Here is a 12,116-nt window from a genome sequence, read left to right as displayed (position 1 = left end):
TTTGGCCGGACATAGTTGCTGCATAAGTAAGCACTCAGTTAGTTATATCTGTATCAGCGCAATGATGAGCCGTAGTCGCTTTAGCGTTGTACCAAATTGGTTACTAAGATATTAACTTGCGACTTGGATTATTTCCGCTTGGTGCTAGGAAGGATCTGTTGTTATCTTAAGTTAGCATATTTTAGTATGGGGGTTGGACTTTCTGATGCAATTTAATGTCTGTAGTTCCTTTCTCCATTCTTCAACTCTAGATTTGACGATGGTTGAACCAGCTGATTTGGAAAGTGTTGATCTTTGCTTAATCTGAACCCAAGGAACTATTAAGAAGAGATGTTATTTCTCCGCTAATCCAACAAAGGGGTGGTGGCGCAGTTGGCTAGCGCGTAGGTCTCATAGCTATAACATGAGTGATCCTGAGGTCGAGAGTTCGAGCCTCTCTCACCCCACCTAAAATTGGCCTTGTGATGATTAAACGCTCGGTGACAACTTGGGTCGTCACACCAACATTTGAATCATCAGGTGAAATTGAGCAAATATGAGCGTGGTCTCCTTTTTTTCTTTTTTTCACAGGCCCATGAAAGAAAGCTCTAGCCTCAACTTTATAGCAAATTGTTTGGACCAAAGTCACTTAGCGCAAGACCTTTTATAAACGCTATAGCGTGCTATAACAGAGCTATAGCGGGATATTTAAAAAAATGGTTCTGCTACAGCCGCTGTTGATGATTGATTCCAAGACGCTCGCTAGGGCGGCCTACTACTACATTTCGTATGCACACCATTGGTTATAGTTTACAAGTCCCAATTTATGTCCTTGTTTACGGAAGATTTGGCCGGACATAGTTGCTGCATAAGTAAGCACATAGTTCATTATATCTGTATCAGCGCAATGACGAGCTGCAATCGCTTCAGCGCTGTACCAAATTGGTTACTAAGATATTAAGTTGCGACTTGGATTGTTTCCGCTTGGTGCTAGGAAGGATATGTTGTTATCTTAAGTTAGCATATTATAGTATGGGTGTTGGACTTTCTGATGCAACTTAATGTGTGTAGCTCCTTTCCCCATTCTTCAACTCTAGATTTAACAATGAATGAACTAGATGATTTGGAAGTGATGATCTTTGCTTAATCTGAACCCACGGAATTGTTATGAAGAGATATTATTTCTCCACTAATCCAACAAAGGGGTGGTGGCGCAGTTGGCTAGCGCGTAGGTCTCATAGCTATAACGTGAGTGATCCTGAGGTCGAGACTTCGAGCCTCTCTCGCCCACCTAAAATTGGCCTTTTGATGATGAAATGCTCGGTGACAACTTGGGTCGTCACACCAACATCTGAATCATTAGGTGAAATTGAGCAAATCTGAACCTGGTCTCCTTTTTTTCTCTTTTTTTTGCAGGTCCATGAAAGAAAGCCCTAGCCTCAACTTTATAGCAAATTCTTTGGACCAAAGTCTCTTAGTGCAAGACCTTTTGTAAACGTTGTAGCGTGCTATAACGGAGCTATAGCATGCTATTTAAAACAGTGGTTCTGCCGCAGCCGCCATTGATGATTGATTCCAAGTCACTGCCTAGGGAGGCCTACTACTACATTTCGTAAGCACACATTGGTTCTAGTTTACAAGTGCCAATTTCTTTCTTGTTTACGGAAGATTTGGCCGGACATAGTTGCTGCATAAGTAAGCTCACTGTTAGTTATATCTGTATCAGCGTAATGACGAGCCATAGTCGCTTTAGTGTTGTACCAAATTGGTTACTAAGATATTAACTTGCGACTTGGATTATTTCCGCTTGGTGCTAGGAAGGATCTGTTGTTATCTTAAGTTAGCATATTGTAGTATGGGTGTTGGACATTCTGATGCAACCTAATGTGTGTAGTTTCTTTCTCCATTCTTCAACTCTAGATTTGACGATGGATGAACGAGCTGATTTGGAAAGTGTTGATCTTTGCTTAATTTGAACCCACGGAATTGTTATGAATAGATGTTATTTCTCCACTAATCCAACAAAGGGATGGTGGCGCAGTTGCTAGCGCGTATGTCTCATAGCTATAACGTGAGTGATCCTGAGGTCAAGAGTTCGAGCCTCCCTCACGCCACCTAAAATTGGCCTTGTGATGATGAAACGCTCGGTGACAACTTGTGTCGTCACACCTACATCTGAATCATCAGGTGAAATTGAGAAAATCTGAACCTGGTTTCCTTTTTACCTTTTTTCGCAGGGCCATGAAAGAAAGCCCTAGCCTCAACTTTATATCAAATTATTTGGACCAAAGTCTCTTAGTTCAAGACCTTTCGTAAATGCTATAACTTGCTATAACGGAGCTATAGCGGGGTATTTAAAATAGTGGTTCTGTTGCAGTTGCCATTGATGACTGATTCCAAGTCGTTGGCTAGGGTGGCCAACTACTACATTTCATAAGCACACCAATGGTTCTAGTTTACAAGTGCCAATTTCTTTCTTGTTTACGGAAGATTTGGCTGGACATAGTTGCTGTATAAGTAAGCACACTGTTAGTTATATCTGTATCAGCGCAATGACGAGCCGTAGTCGCTTCAGCGCTATATCAAATTGGTTACTAATATATTAACTTGCGACTTGGATTATTTCTACTTGGTGCTAGGAAGGATCTGTTGTTATCTTAAGTTAGCACATTTGTCGGGGATATACCCCGCGGTATAAACCGCCGGATGTATGACCCGGCTAGAGTTTGGCGATTCAATGATGACCCACTTGGACCTGGCAGTTTATGATTCATTGGTAATCCCGCAGGCGGGTCAGAGGAGCGACAAGACCCGGTGGCCCAACGGGCGGTTTATGAAAGGCCGGATCATGCTATGGTGGGCCGGTTTATGAGGAAAGCATAAGGAATATTTTTCTACAAAGGAAGCAAGACTAGGACTCCACTTGTAATAGAGTCATCCTAATCCTACTAGGACTAGTCATGTAACCCGCCCCTTCGACATATATAAGGAGGGGCAGGGCTCCCCAAAGAGGGACAAGCAAGAAACAATAGCTAGGGCTAGACACAACTAGAGGAGAGCCGGTTTACGGCGACTCCCTCGTGATGATAATGAGATCTAGCCTCAAACAGCATGTAGGGTTGTTACCGGATGATGTTTCCCGGGGCCTGAAGCTGTCTAAATCCTTGTCTTGTGTTGCGTCTCTCGATTCCGCTCAACCCTTCTCAAGCTACCACATAGATGCGTTGGCCTCACGACTAAGTCTTCACACTAGGACATTTGCCGTGACAAAACCACGACAGTTGGCGCCCACCGTGGGGAGCGCACACGGTGGTGTTAAGTTCCTTGAAGGATCTTTCCTAGGGTTTCGAGAAGCTCGCGATCGTTAAGATGAAGAAGAGTCAGCATAGGATCAACTTTGAGTTCATCAGACGAGATTGAAAAGAAGGAAAAATCCAGCGACAGCAAAAAAAATTGTCTTTCCAGGTCCATTACTACAGATGGAAAATTCTACGGCGAGACCTAGACAAGGTTTTTTTTTGGATCTGCTATTGGTGTTGCTACTACGCGTCGCCGAGTCAGATAAGAATTCAACTACACCCGCTGTATGCCACGGTGTACCAATCCGTATCAACGCGCGCGTGACTGGGCTAAAATCAAGACTCGAGGTCAACCATGACCCGGAAGTGGATAGGGGGACCTCCTATATGCCGCGTTCTGCGGCAAATAGACGCTGCGTCGCATAGAGGGGCACCGACTGGGCCGGCCCATTCAGCGCGCTCCGAGTGAGAAAAATCGCAAAAATATACGGTAACGCGCGGACGCTGGGAATCGAACACGCGACTGCTTGCTTGCGCAAGTTCGGTGCTAGCCACTGCGATACAACAAACCAAGCAACCGAAGTACAGCGGAACTATAAAAGAAACGAAGAATAGTTCCGGATTTAACACTGTTTGGAAAAATTCCAAATTTTTTCCGAAATTTTGAGCAATTTTTAAACGTACGTTTTTTTTGAAAATGCAAACAAAATTTATGAAAACTATTATTTTTGGATTTCCCAAACAAAATTCGGAAACATGTACAGTTTTCAAATTTGTGAACAATATTTGAATCTTGAGAACAAATTTGGAAGCGCGAGCAATTTTTTGAAGCACGAACATTTTTTGAAATGTTGAGAACAAAATTTGAAATAGAGAACAATTTTGAAAAGTCCCAAACAAATTTGGAAGCGCGAACATTTTTATAAAGTACAAACATTTTTTAATATAGAGAATAAATTTGGAAGCGCAAACATTATTTGAATATGTGAACAAAAAATTAAAATCTGGTACATTTTCTGATTTTCGAAAGTTTTGAACTATTTGTGTAATGAGAACATTTTTTGTATTTTGAGAACATTTTTAAAAAAACTGCACTTTTTTGGAAACACGAACAAAACTTAAAATTTTCGATTTTTTGAAAAAAGAGAAGAAAAGAAAAAGAAATAAAAAACCAAAGAAAGAAAACCAACAGAAAAAAAGAAACAGAAAAAAGAGAAACCGAAGTAACTAAAACCGAAAAGAAGAAGAAGAAACAAAAAAGAAAACCAGAAAAACCGGTTCAAGAACCTTCTGGAAGGTTCCCAAACATGAACACACGGACAAATTTTGAATTTCTGAATACATTTTCAAACATGAAATTTTTCTGAATATGTGAACAAATTTTATGAAAACGAACAAATTTTGAATTACACAAACATTTTTCAAAAACATGAACATTTTTGGAATTTGTGAACATTTTTTTCAAGCACAAACAATTTTTAAATCTTGAGAACAAATTTGGAAGCGCGAACTATTTTTTGAATCTTGAGAACAAATTTTGAAACATAGAACAATTTTAAAAAATCCTGAACAAATTTGAAAGCATGAACAATTCTTTAAAGAACGAACATTTTTTGAATATAGAGAATATTTTTTAAAACGGAGAACAATTTTGAAAAATACCGAACAAATTTGGAAGCACGAACATTTTCTGAATATGTGAACTGAAAATTGAAATCTGATACGTTTTCTGAATTTTCAAAGTTTTGAACTTTTTTGTGTAACGACAACTATTTTGAAAAAGAAATAAAGAAATTTCTTTTTAGAAAATTTTCTTAAAAAATAATTTAAAAGATAAAAGAAAAAGAGCAAGAAGAAAGAAAAGAAGACAGAAAAAAGAAATAGAAAAAACGAAAAAGGAAAGAAAAATAAAAAATAAAAACGAAAATAAATATGAAAAGAAAAAACCGGTTCAGAAACCTTCTAGAAGGTTCCCAAAACCGGAAAAAACCCGGCTAGAAACAGTCACAGAAGGTTCGCAAAACCGGTGTATTTAGAGCGCTTAACAGACCAGCCCAGGTGCGTCCTCGCTCGATAGCCCCTGTGCGGAGCCCCGACTGTTTGCCGCAGAGAGCGGCAAATAGGGCTTTCCGTGGATAGGATCATGGGCACGGACTCCGTCGTTGCGCCTGGGCCGGTTTTCTCTTCGCGCCTCTGCCCTCGGCCGATCGTTGATACGGATTGGTCTCGCGTCGCCGTGCCTTGAGTAACTGCGGCGGCCTCTCCGTCTGCTTCCGCCGAGCACCGCCGCCGGTCGCTATGACAGATTGGGTTTTCCGCTGCGGCGATCATACTGCAGCAGTACACCGAGGTCGGTTCGAACTTGTACTGCGCCGCTGTCAAATCTAAGCCGCCCTGTCCGATCCGCCGGGTTGCTTTGGCTGCTCTACGTACCGCCGTCAAAGTCCGAGGTGATCAAAGACAGCTAAACACACATCATGAGCATCATCTATTGGTACATCGGCGACCGAGTCAGTTGCTTCAGCCCCGTGAAGTTTCCGGGTCGACCTAGCACACGCACAGGAATCAAGGGTCCAAGTGCTGATAAAAAAAAGAGCTTGATGGATTCCCTAGGTCGTGCACGTCAAGAGACATCAGCTAGTACAGCCACTGTACACGTATGAAATTCAAGGAAGGATGAAATAGCCAGCTCACACGCAGACCCCAAGATGGATTAAAAATCAAAGCCTAGTGGGTTTTCTACAACGGTCCGGTCATGCTATTGCCTGGCACGAGCGCTGGACGTCTTGAGCTCCTGTTATTCTGTCGTCCAATAGTCAGAGTTATTGCCAAAGCATATGCGTGATCCGTCAAGTTATTCATGCCAAAAAAAGAGGGGGAGGAGGCCACGACCTGGAAGACAAGATAGTCAAACCGATAGCGACCGGGACGAGGACGTGAACGGGAGTCAGCCCGTGTTTCAACCGCCGCCATCTGTAAACCGCCGCGGCCTGCCTTCACCGGAGCGCCACTGGCTACCTCGCGGGCCTCGCCTCCGCCACTTCGCAAGAGCCCCGAGCTGCTGCCATCTGCCGGGGCCGAATTGCTGCCACGACCTCCCATCGCCTCCGGGCCGGTCGCCGCCGTCGCGTCCTCGTCAACCTCCCCACCTGCAAATCGCCGCCTTAGACCGGCCTGGAAACACCCTCCAAGCCGCCATAGTCACTGGCTGTGGCCGCACTGCCATGATTTCTACTTCAATCCGCCACCGGGTGTTGACCCGGACTGCTGCCCCTGATCCGCCACTACGGACTAAACCGCCGCCGCACCTGTGAGCCGCACCGGACTCCACCACAAACCGCCGTCAACGCCGCTGGCTACCTCCGCCATTTCCGCCTTGAGCCACCATCAGTTTCAATACCTTGCGTTCGACCCGCCGCGGCTTAACTGATTCATGCTGCGCCGGCTTGCTGGTTCTGCCTCCGCTGGCCTTCAACTTTACCCGTCGCTGGTTACCCGCGGCGCTTCCCTTTGTTGTTCCGTCCCGCTTCAACTGCCGCCCCGCCGGGTCACCTCCGCCCGCGGTCGGCGACGGTCCTGCCCTGCCTGAGCTGCTGCCTCGGACCAACCTTGCCGCTTCATCGTGGCCTCGCTGCTGCGCCTTGCCGGATCTCCTGTGCCTTGAGTCGCCCGCCCCGCTGAACCGGCCACGGCCGTGCATCTCCAACCAGCCGCCGTGGCTGCGGGCCTGCTTCCGCCGCCTCACGCCTGCTGCGGGCTCATCCTCTATTAAACCGCCGAGTGCCTAGACCACTCGCCACCGTCGCGGTGTCCTCTGTTCGAACGAGATAATAGTAGCAATCCTACTGCTACAAATTAGTACTCTGCCACGGGTTGAAAAAAAATTGATCTACAAATTTTCTATTGCCCAAAACTGCTACAAGAGGAGTGACCAGATCGGATCAGCCTTGCCAAATTCATACAGGAAATATACACCAAGAAGACTGAAGCTACCACGTGGTCAGACAATCCATCATGCTACTAGATGTTGTTGCTTTCGTTGGAAGTCATGGACAATTGCTAGTCACCGGCCATGCAATGGTTTGCCTAGTGTCAGGACCCCGACTCGATGCCACATCGATCTAGCATGTAACACCTCATATCACTTTGCGGCCTCACGCACGGTATCCCCACGGGTGTCGTCTTACCTTTGCCCGGGACCGTTTGCGCCTTTTGGCACACGTATATGACAGTATCGCTAGCATCCATATGATAAGGAGCCCGGGCTGACATGGCTAGTCGTAAACCCAACGTGGCACAAACTTACAGGGACAGGCATCCATGACCCAGCATCGAACGTGTCGGTCATCAGCGAGTGAATCCAGGTTGTAGCACTGGGCTAACAGGACTCCGGTGAACCGGGCTGTAGCAGGCTAACAGGACTCCGGTATTCATCGCATGACATTTCCCCGAAGGGACAGACACAGGATCGAAAAAGGACACATGCCGGCCAGCCTAAGTGTTCCGGAGCAGTAGCAAGCTACCAGGGCTCAGTGGAAGCACTAGGAGACATTTCCCGGTAAGAGAGACTACTAAGGATAAACAACTAGATAGTCAGATCCCACACATAGCAATACACATTACACGTACGCATAACATGCAAGTATGTGTTGTACAACATGGCATCACAGCATAACTCAACAACTCATATAGATAAGGGCTCAGAAGAGCCATTATAGCATTTATTACAAACAAGGGTCACATGATCCAACATTCAGAGCAATCAAGCAACAAACGGAAGCATTACATGTCTGAGTACAGACATCTATAAATGGAAAAGGCTGAAAGCCTGACTATCTACAACGTCCGATCAAGATCGTAGCTGAGGTACAAGCTACTTGTCGAAGTCCATGAGAACACTAATAAGACCGAAGTCTCCGCTGCAAAAACATAAATAAAGCAACATGAGTACAAAGGTACTCAGCAAGACTTACATCAGATCCTATCATACATGCATTTGTATCAAGAGGGTAATGTGGGGTTTAGTTGCAGCAAGCCAGCTTTGACTCTGTGGCTATCCTGTTCTACGACTACCAGAAACTCTTGAGGTGATATGGCGCACACGAGTCCACTAATCACCACACAATACACTACTATGGATTCATTCCCGTCTCCCTACGAGAAGGCCATCCATAGCACTCACACTTGTCTTGAGCATTTTAGAGTATCCACTTCAAGTTGTCTATGTACCATGTAAGCATCCAAGAAGTCCATAACCGCGGACCCGGCTATTCGAATAGATCACGTTAACCCTGCAGGGGTGTACTTCTTCACACACGCTCTCGCAACTTACCGCCATGTACATGTCATGTATCTCGGCAACCTTCAAGCGGAAGCCTGGCGAGGGTGTCGGCCACGACTTGACTAACCACACAAGACTCTAGCCCAGGTTTATCGCCTATTCGGGTTCCATCCGCAAGGAGATCCGGCCGGGGTGTCGCTCACGGCCCCAAACGATGTGTGCAGGGTTCCCGAGCCCACCATCCGGGTGCCACTCGGTACACCATGCCACGTGTGCCTAGTCTGTCCCAAGCCCACCCTGCCGGGTGCCACTTGGTAGAAAAATAGCACTACCTACAAACACCAGAAACTAGTTGCGACTCCTGGACAGAGATCAAGTCGGTTAATAAGTCGAGAGGGCTTGGAGCGCCCGGAGCCCAATGTGTGGTAGTATCGAGTCATTGGACAACATACATAGAACTCGGTGCTTAAGGACGGTTCCAGTGAGACAACCCACCATGTACTCCTACATGGCCTCTCACCGCTACCTTTACCAAATCGTGTTCACACACTTCACTCTCAACATCAGAACATATCGTAACAGTCCAATTCATTCCCAATGAACCAGACCTGACACAACTCTAAGCAATAGCAGGCATAGCATGGTAGGAACACAACATGGCTCAATCAACTCCTACACATGCTAGTGGGTTTCAACTATTTACTGTGGCAATGACAGGTCATGCAGAGGAATGGGTTCAACTACCGCAGCACAAAGTAGCAGATGAATCATTGTTGTCCTAACGCAATAACTGAGAGCAGGAGCGAGAGAGTAGGATTGCATCAGAATGAACAAGGGGGTTTGCTTGCCTGGTAAATCAACAAGGGAGGCACTGCTTCACAGACAGGTACTCTGGAACGTCTCCGGAGCAAGACCTATCGAGAAGGAACAGTGTCGGCAATCAATAAACAAACATATGCAACAATATCATGCATGAACATGGCATGAAGATGTGATGTTGTTTGATCTAATGCAAGTAGTACTCATTTGGTTTGAAGTCCATTTGAACCATAAGCTCAAATGCATCTCCAAAGTAAGCTCTTATAAATGCCATAATGTGTTTTCTCATATACAGCATGTATAAGTTGGTTTTTGATGCATGAAACTAGTACAGATGGATAGGTTGCATTTTTCTGATAATTTTTCATATATAAATTATTTCAATCTGAGCTACGGTTGAATTTCTATGAATTTTTGAAGTTTAAATCAATTTCTGGAATTTTCTGAATTATTTTAATTCCAGAAAATATATATTGCGTCAACATTAAGTAGGCATGACGTCAGCAAGTCAACTACGGCTGACTGGGTCAAACCTGACGTGTGGGGTCCACACGTCAGTGACAGGGGGTTAAACAGGGTTAGTTTAATCCTAATTAAAAAGGTTAGTGGCGCTGGGGCCCACTGTCAGTGTCATGGTTAAATAACAGAGGTTAATTAAATTTAAACTAATCCTAAACTAGAATTAGCAGGGACGGGCCCCACTTATCATTGAGCCAGGGGAGGTCAAACCCCCTGGTCAACTGGGGCTAACACGCCGGCGTTTAGCTGCCGGCGGCAGCAAACGCGGCGGAGGGCGCGGGATTGCCACTCCGGCGCCCAATCGAGCAGCGGAGGGCACGCGCGGGAAGCTGGGGCTCGCGCGCATCCACTGGTGCCCTCCGTTTCACCGGAGGCGTCCTAAATCGACGGCGGCGACCACTTGGGCGGCAGCCGGAGTTCGGGCGCGAGCGGGATCGGGCTGCGGGGCACGGGGAGACCACCTGAGGGGCTCGGTGGCACCCTCGTGGCACCGGGAGCACGATGGGGTGCTCAGTTGCAAACTGCGGTGGCCAGGGCGACGACGGCGACATGAACGGCGGCAGGAGGCTTCGGCCGTGGTGGGGAGGAGGGCTACGGCGAGCGGGCAGCTAAATGGAGAGAGGGGAACGGTGGCGGAGCTCACCGCGGACCTCCAGGGCTGCTCGTTGTGGCCGGGGACGCGTTGGAGACGGCGAATCGGAGTCGGCGGTCGGCGGCGTCCGAGGAGGAAGACGATGGCGACGGCGGCTCCATAGGGCGTCCGGCGTCTTGTGGCTTGACAGAGAGCTTCAGGGCGAGGGGGCAGAGCTCCTGCGCGTGTCGGAGAGGCGAGGGGGAGGCTGTGGCGGCGGCTATGGCGAACGGCGGCGACCGGCGCGTTCGGACACGAGAGAGAGAGAGACCGAGGGAGAGGAGAGGAAGAATCGGGGGAGAGTGAGAGGGAGGTCGGGGTGGCTGCGTGGCGTCCCCCGGGCGTCCAGACGAGGAGGGGAGAGGCAGGCAGGCAGGGAGGCTGGTGGCGTGGCGCGGCGGAGCGCGCACGCGTCGGGCACGCAGCTGCTTGGCGAGGTGGAGAAGACGACAGAGGAGGAGGCGGGCTGGGCCGCCTGCTGGCTGCTGGGCCGGCCAGGCCGCACAGGGAGGAGGCCCAGGTAAGTTTCTCCTCTTTTTCTGTTTTCTAATTTTTTTTCTGACATATGTTTTGATTTAGTAATAATACTAAATCAATTTATTTTCTTATGCCAAATTTTATAGAAGCTAGTGGTATTATTCCAGAGCTCCTTTATAAATGGCATAATTTTTGGACATATATTAATATATATAACTAATATATTTCCAATGCAAATATCTATGCATTAATTCCAAATGGCCAAAATAAATACTTATGAGCTCCTAAAAATATTGGTTTGATTTTTATCTCTGTCCAATATTTTCAGAGGGCAACATGAACATTTTCTTGGACCTTTTTGGAGCAATTTTTATTTGGGTCATTTTCAAAAATGATTCTGAGGGTTCCACCAATCCTCATTTCAAATTTAAATGAAATTTAAATATGATGCACAAATGACTAGCTAATCTAGGTCATACCAGACTAGGGATGTGACAACTCGCCCCCACTTGAAAGAATCTCGTCCCGAGATTCAGGGGTCGACGGAAAGAAAGCGGGATACTCCAGTCGAAGACGATCTTCTCGCTCCCAAGTAGCTTCTCTCTCGGAATGATGAGACCACTGAACTTTGAGAAACTTGATGTTCTGACGTCGGGTAACATGCTCTGCTTGATCAAGAATGTGAACCGGATACTCTCGGTATGTGAGGTTATCTTGGAGATCAAGCGTTTCGTGGTCCACTCCGCGGATAGGATCCGAGAAGCAATGCCTGAGTTGAGAGACGTGGAAGACATCATGAACTCGAGAAAGATGTGGGGGTAGTTCCAATTGGTAGGCAACCTTTCCTCGTTTAGCGAGAATGCGAAAAGGACCAATGTAACGAGGAGCCAACTTGCCCTTGATACCGAAACGATGGGTACCCTTCAAAGGAGTAACCCGAAGGTAAGCTTTGTCGCCAATTTCATAAGTCATATCCTTATGATGACGATCGTACTGGCTCTTTTGACGAGACTGGGCTGTTTTCAAATTCTCACGAATGATGCGAACTTGCTCTTCTGCCTCCTGGATCATGTCCGGTCCAAAGAATTGTCTTTCACCGGTTTCTGACCAG

The 12,116-nt window shown here is 46.8% G+C and overlaps 1 non-coding gene across 1 annotated transcript; it reads left to right on the top strand.

The window, feature by feature from the left end:
- Positions 1–357: 357 nt before the first annotated feature.
- TRNAM-CAU (transfer RNA methionine (anticodon CAU)) lies at positions 358–446 on the top strand. The gene is given in 2 exon segments: positions 358–395; positions 411–446. It is a non-coding gene; the product is annotated as a tRNA-Met (tRNA).
- The last annotated feature ends 11,670 nt before the right edge of the window (positions 447–12,116 follow it).

This window comes from Triticum aestivum, chromosome 6B, assembly GCF_018294505.1.
Source record: "Triticum aestivum cultivar Chinese Spring chromosome 6B, IWGSC CS RefSeq v2.1, whole genome shotgun sequence".
Taxonomy (NCBI): Eukaryota; Viridiplantae; Streptophyta; class Magnoliopsida; order Poales; family Poaceae; genus Triticum; species Triticum aestivum.
This window is presented reverse-complemented; position numbering and strand designations above follow the sequence as displayed.